This window comes from Adiantum capillus-veneris, chromosome 21 (assembly GCF_014529385.1).
Source record: "Adiantum capillus-veneris isolate H3 chromosome 21, ASM1452938v2, whole genome shotgun sequence".
NCBI lineage: Eukaryota > Viridiplantae > Streptophyta > Polypodiopsida > Polypodiales > Pteridaceae > Adiantum > Adiantum capillus-veneris.
The window spans coordinates 116,146,048-116,152,961 of NC_140951.1; the positions used below are offsets into that span (position 1 = coordinate 116,146,048).

Here is a 6,914-nt window from a genome sequence, read left to right on the forward strand (position 1 = left end):
AAGGTTGTTGGAATGCTAAAAGGAATTAAAGTTGACTGTATGTGATAGAGAAAGCGAGGATTTCAAGGTGCCTTTTGAATTCTAGCAAATGTCTCAACCAAACACTTACCTTTTGAACTAAAGTTTGTAACTTTGCATGCTCAAGACTCAATTTTTCTCTCATGTGTGGAGTGTAAAACAACTCTCTCTCTCTCTCTCTCTCTCTCACTCTCTCTCTCTCTCCACAACTTTATCGAGCGAGGAGAATTGGTTGTCTCTAGTCAACAATGCCATAGACAACACAAATGAGCTTGCATGTGTAACAAGAGCAAGCACCTACACATCACAAGTATGGGCAAGATTCCACGTCCTTATCATAGGGTCTTTGAAGTTGACTCTGAAAGCCTCCACTCTTCCATCCACCGTTTTTTCAGAGCCAAAAGCAAAACGTACTTGAAAAGGGATTTTGCAAACATTGCTAGTAATTTTCATATGTTAAACATGCAATATTACAAAATTAAAGCATGATATGGCATAACTACCTCCCCTCTTTCATGTTCACCCATAGGCTGTGTGTGTGTGTAGGTAGGTAGGTAGAGAGAGAGAGAGGAGAGAGAGAGAGAGAGAGAGATAAAAGAAGTTATCGCCACACACACACACACACAGGGATTTTTAATGACTTACTCTAAAAACTATAACTCGGAGACATTCCACATGCAAAAAAGCTCCCACCACGAACAATATTTGCACTCAAATTTCTTTCTGTAAATGTTGGTAGACATCTTATTTGAGGTATCAAAGTAATTAACAGCCCTCAAGGTTATTTGTAGTAGAATAATAAACTCAAACATAATCACTAATTACTCATACCTATAATCACTCATACCTACTTAATAAGGAGAGTTCATGAGTTGTATTATATATTGTGAGAGAACGGCACTATGATATTTATCAACTCTACTGGCAACAAAATAGGGAAAGGATGGTTGATTGACTGATCAAAATTTGGTGCAATTGGAAATTTGTGATCTGATGTAGAATCAATAGTAGAGGTCGAGGTCGAAGGAAAGGGTCCATGTGGCGGGGGCCGTATGGTCGATGGTGACAAGGCGGTTAGTGGCCAAACCTCGGGCGCCCAAGAAATCACCTGTTCCACCCACCACTGTGAGGTAGCGCACGGGGTCGACCTCGCGATTTGGCCCAGGATGGAGAATAGTGCCCTTGTAGTCACCGTCGGTGATGTTGGCCGTGAAGATGTGGAAGAGCGTGTAGCCACTTTGACTGTTCAGTTGCCACAAGCCTGAGCCACGCCGATCTGCTGCGAGGTGTTTGGCGGGGCCCTCCGTCAGGGGGTCCTCGAAGGTGGAGGTGGTGCCGAAGGAGTACGGATTGGGCCACGTCACGTTGGGTGACAGCCCGTATACAGAGTTTAAAGTAGTCCTTGTTGTCCACAGTGGGGTTGTAGACGGTGTTGTGCAGGTAGAAGGTGAAGGCGCTAGGACCGCACAAAATGCGATCGGCGGCCTTCTGCTTGCAGGCACGATATGCATCATGACTATAAGCTGCAGGAGCGGGAGCGGGAGCTGCAGCTGCTGCTGCGTAATAAGCTGGCAATAGCATCACCATGATGCAAATGACAGAAGCTAGCGCAGAGGCAGTCATTATTTGTACTATAGCTACGGGCTCGTACAAGTTTGTTGACAGCAGGATGTCGTACGTGCCGCAGTAAAGCAGGCAATTGAATATTAAAAAATACGGCAATCTGCTGCACGAGCTATAGCTAAGGTTGATCTGTATGTAAGAGCCTGCTCTTGCATGTCTTTATATAGGGTGGAGTGTTGATCCAGTCTGCGCAAGACGGGTCCAGTAGACTGACTTTTATCGTTGCAAGGCGGGTCCAATAGACTGACTTTTATCGCTGCTGGCGCTGCAGTGTCCCTCTTCGCCGTGGCAGTTTGGAAAACAAAAATTCAATTGTTTTTTAAAGAACCGGATACAAGGGTGGACACTCGTCGTTGTTGACCAATGAGAAAACGACGTTGCACATGGACAGGGAAAGCAGAAAAAGTACGCGCTGATTAAGTAAAGCCTAAACTTCAACACGCTGGTGAAGTTCCATCAGAAATGGACTCAAGGTTCTCCAATAGTTCCATCAGAAATGGACTCCCAATGTTGGAGAAAATCAATTTTTTCAAAACATACGAATTCGATTCGAAAGAGGAAATTTTCAAATCCCAATTTTTTTGTAATTACTCTTTTTCTTAAATTTTTCAAACGGAATTTTTCCTTCTCCCCCTGCCTTCATCCAGCTGAGGCACACTTTTCCCAAACACTGGGTCACTTCCAAGTTGCAAGAGAAAGACATATTTTTGGCTTCTTAAAACAAGCCATGCATCATGAAAGGTCGTTCATCGCCTTGTTCGGTGTTGGCGGGGCCCCTCCGTCAGGGGGTCCTCGAAGGTGGAGGTGGTGCCGAAGGAGTACGGATTGGGCCACCGTCACGTTGGGTGACAGCCCGTATACAGAGTTTAAAGTAGTCCTTGTTGTCCACAGTGGGGTTGTAGACGGTGTTGTGCAGGTAGAAGGTGAAGGCGCTAGGACCGCCACAAAATGCGATCGGCGGCCTTCTGCTTGCAGGCACGATATGCATCATGACTATAAGCTGCAGGAGCGGGAGCGGGAGCTGCAGCTGCTGCTGCGTAATAAGCTGGCAATAGCATCACCATGATGCAAATGACAGAAGCTAGCGCAGAGGCAGTCATTATTTGTACTATAGCTACGGGCTCGTACAAGTTTGTTGACAGCAGGATGTCGTACGTGCCGCAGTAAAGCAGGCAATTGAATATTAAAAAATACGGCAATCTGCTGCACGAGCTATAGCTAAGGTTGATCTGTATGTATGAGCCTGCTCTTGCATGTCTTTATATAAGGGTGGAGTGTTGATCCAGTCTGCGCAAGTCGGGTCCAGTAGACTGACTTTTATCGTTGCAAGGCGGCGGGTCCAATAGACTGACTTTTATCGCTGCTGGCGCTGCAGTGTCCCTCTTCGCCGTGGCAGTTTGGAAAACAAAAATTCAATTGTTTTTTAAGAACCGGATACAAGGGTGGACACTCGTCGTTGTTGACCAATGAGAAAACGACGTTGCACATGGACAGGGGAAAGCAGAAAAAGTACGCGCTGATTAAGTAAAGCCTAAACTTCAACACGCGAGGTGAAGTTCCATCAGAAATGGACTCAAGGTTCTCCAATAGTTCCATCAGAAATGGACTCCCAATGTTGGAGAAAAATCAATTTTTCAAACATACGAAATTCGATTCAAAGAGGAAATTTTCAAAATTCCCAATTTTTTTGTAATTACTCTTTTTTCTTAAATTTTTCAAACGGAATTTTTCCTTCTTCCCCCTGCCTTCATCCAGCTGAGGCACACTTTTCCCAAACACTGGGTCACTTCCAAGTTGCAAGAGAAAGACATATTTTTGGCTTCTTAACAAGCCATGCATCATGAAAGGTCGTTCATCGCCTTGTTCTTCAAGTGGGCCTTACAAAAATTGAAAACTTAAAGAGTTGGTTTCATTTTTAAAAGATCTAGTCTTTACTTTAAGAGCTATATCTATCAAGGCTCCACTAATTTTTTTGAGTTTCCACGGTCTTACCTTTGAAAAGTCAAACATATACATAACTAGTCTTGCTTGGTGGGCCTTGCTATATAACATCTATACAATGTAACAGGACATATGCAAATTGACTTTTAGCAGCTAGCACTGGAAGGAACAAGAGCAAGACTAATTTGGGAAGGGCGGCATTGTGTGAAAGGTATATACACTTGAAAAATGCATCAATTCTTAGATATTATAGGGGTGGTTACAGTTGAGATTATTTCCAAGCGAGGTTGTACTACTATGTCTACAGATTAATGTTTGTGTGTTTTGCCTTTCTTCTTTTATAGTTGCGTGTGTTTTTCTTTCTTCTTTTGTAGTTATTCCCATTACAATGAATGAGGAGAATAATTGTAACTTTACTTCCTGTGTTCTGTGTTATGGCATCGACCATGCATGTTGCACTGTTTGCCGTATCGATTATCAAGTCGATATTTTTAGTGATCATGCAGTGCACAAGAATTGCGATCGAGTCCATCTCATTGAACTTAGGGTCTAGGAGCCACTACAAAAGGACATTTATGTTATCCGCGTTAATTGGTCTTCATTTCAAATTTTGTAATGGCAGTTTGATTGTACAATTTATTCAAGGCAAGGTTGTTATAGTGTTGGACGTCCGACATGTGAGTATAGTTTATTGTAGTAGAGTTGTTGATGTAGTCATGCACATGCGCTTCATCTAAAATACATGTACCCAAGGTACAATTGATCTCATCTACGACTAGTTTTCTTTCACAAAAAATGGTGAAGAACTGAAGCAATTCCGGGTCCGTTCCATGTATTATAGAGCATGACAAATTTGTATGTAGCCCGTGGACCGAGCTTGTGATATGGCATCTGTTACAAAGCTCCCATGCGTGACTACAAACTGGGGGTAGTTGTACAAGATTACCGAGCAAGTGAACACATTTGTTCTTGAAGCGATCTACCAATTTACTGCTTGTTACCTTGACATTTTGTCTTATGATAAGGTCAAAAAGTTGTTTGGGTTAACATGGAGAGCTCGTCTATAATTGTAGTATCTACCTCTTTTATGTCTAAATATCACTCATTGGTCTCATGAATAGAGAGAGGATACTCTTGATTCATGGTTGGTATCTTGAACTCGTTATGGACTATAGATACAATGCTGTTAAGCCTTGTTGTTGCCGCTCCGATGACAAAGGGCCCAACAATAATACAGAAGTGAGGGCAGCAAGAGTGTCTATTTTATTTATCTGTCGACCTCCTTGTTAGAGAAGATATCACATTGCATGCTCCAATCTTTATACAATACAATGATTTCAAACCATGACCTAGCATATGGACGGTAAGCTACACTACAAGAGGCTATTCATACTAGCGACGCTCACACAGCGACGCTCAAAAAAAATTTTCCCGGCGTCGCTATGAGCGTCGCAAATTTACAAAGAAATTTGCGACTCTCATAGCGACGCCTATAGCGACGCTCATAGCGATGCCGGCTGGGGTTAAAAAATAACCGAGCGCGCCCAAAAACTCAGATCTCTCTCTCTCTCTCTCTCTCTCTCTCTTTCTTCTCCACACACACACACACACACACACACACACACACGAGGAGAGGAAGGAGAGCCAGGTATGCTCCTTCCCTCTCCTCATTCTCATGTTCCCTTCCCCTCTTTCTCTCTCCCTCTCTCTCTCTCTCTCCCACACACACATACACACACACACACACATAGTGTTTTTGAGAGAGAGAGAGAGAGAGAGAGAGAGAGAGAGAGAGAGAGAGTACAAACAAAAACAAAAACGCACACACACATACATAAACAAAGAATGCACACACACATTGAGAGAGAAAAAGAGAGAGAGAGCATGCATAAACAAAAAACGCACGCATTGAGAGAGGAAAAGAGAGAGAGAACATGCATAAACAAAAAACGCACACATTGAGAGAGGAAAAGAGAGAGAAAACATGCATACGATCCAAAAAAACGCACACACATTGAGAGAGAAAGAGAGAGAAACTAACTTAACGTCGTAGGAAACTAATTAAAATAAAAAGACCTAAAGATCTAGCCGACGAGGAGTTGAACTCAAGACCTATTATTCAAGAGGGAAATGGCATAATCAATCTATCATACTTGGCATGGGTGATAGAAAGGTTATACCATTTATCTCTTTTTATTGGCACACACATCCACACACGCGCACACACACAAGAAGAAGAGAGTTATAACGTCGTAGGAAATTATCTTAAAAGACGTTAAAGATTAGGTTATATGTAGACTTACATTAAATTAGATTTAGGTTTATTTTTAACTAGATTTACGTTTATTTAAGCTAGATTTAGATTTACGTTATATTAGATTAGATTTAGGTCTCCATAGACTGCGATGCCTGCATGAAGCGGGTGAAGAAAGCCCTCAATGGAATATAGGGTATTGCTGCCTTCACTCATGGTGGGCTCCGTCGATCCAAAAGTACTGGTGAAATGTCTTCAAAAGATAGGGAAGAAGGTGGATCTTCAGGGCGGCAAGAGTCACTACATCCCCGACACAATGACCATCTAGACAACCTCTAGTCATTAGACTTACGTTAAATTAGATTTAGCTTTATTTTTAGTTAGATTTACGTTTATTTAGATTTACGCTTATTTACGTTAGATCGAGTCCACGCAAGAATTACTTACGGTTTAGGGTTTAGAGTTAGACGAACAGTGGAAAGATCTACTGTGAAAAGATGTTAAGATGAAGTGAAGTGCTACAACTAGAGAAGACGCAAAGGGGTTTTGTCCACTACATGCAGTATCATGTAGACGTGGGTGTGTAGATTTCTTGTACCCACAAATATAGGTATTGACCAATAAAGACGAGATTATAACCCGGTGGTTCTGATCTCCGTGCACCTCTAGACCGAGGTGTGCGGGGATTGGACATGACTAGAGAATGTGAGGTAAAGAGAGAGAGAGAGAGAGAGAGAGAGAGAGAGAGAGAGAGAGAGAGAGAGAGAGAGAGAGAGATAAGACAAAGAATGCCAATAGAATATTAAATTTGTTGTCCAGGTTATAAGTTTTTTATCCTCATTATGAGTAGATTGAAGCACGTATGTCTAGATTGAAAGCACTCCTGGAGCACGTATGTCTAGATTGAAAGCACTCCTGGTTCTTCTCAACATGCAAGCAAAGTTTGGATGGAGTGACACTAGCGTCACAGCGCTTTTCAGGTGATCTATTACAATTAGTTTACTTTAATAGAACTCTAAATGTATAATGATCTGATAGATTTTTACACGACTGTATCATATTTTTATGTTGTGTAGAT

The 6,914-nt window shown here is 42.2% G+C and overlaps 1 pseudogene; it reads right to left on the reverse strand.

Moving 5' to 3' along the window:
- Window positions 1–705: 705 nt before the first annotated feature.
- LOC147431590 (pterocarpan synthase 1-like) lies at window positions 706–1,758 on the reverse strand (annotated as a pseudogene).
- Between the last annotated feature and the right edge of the window lie 5,156 nt (window positions 1,759–6,914).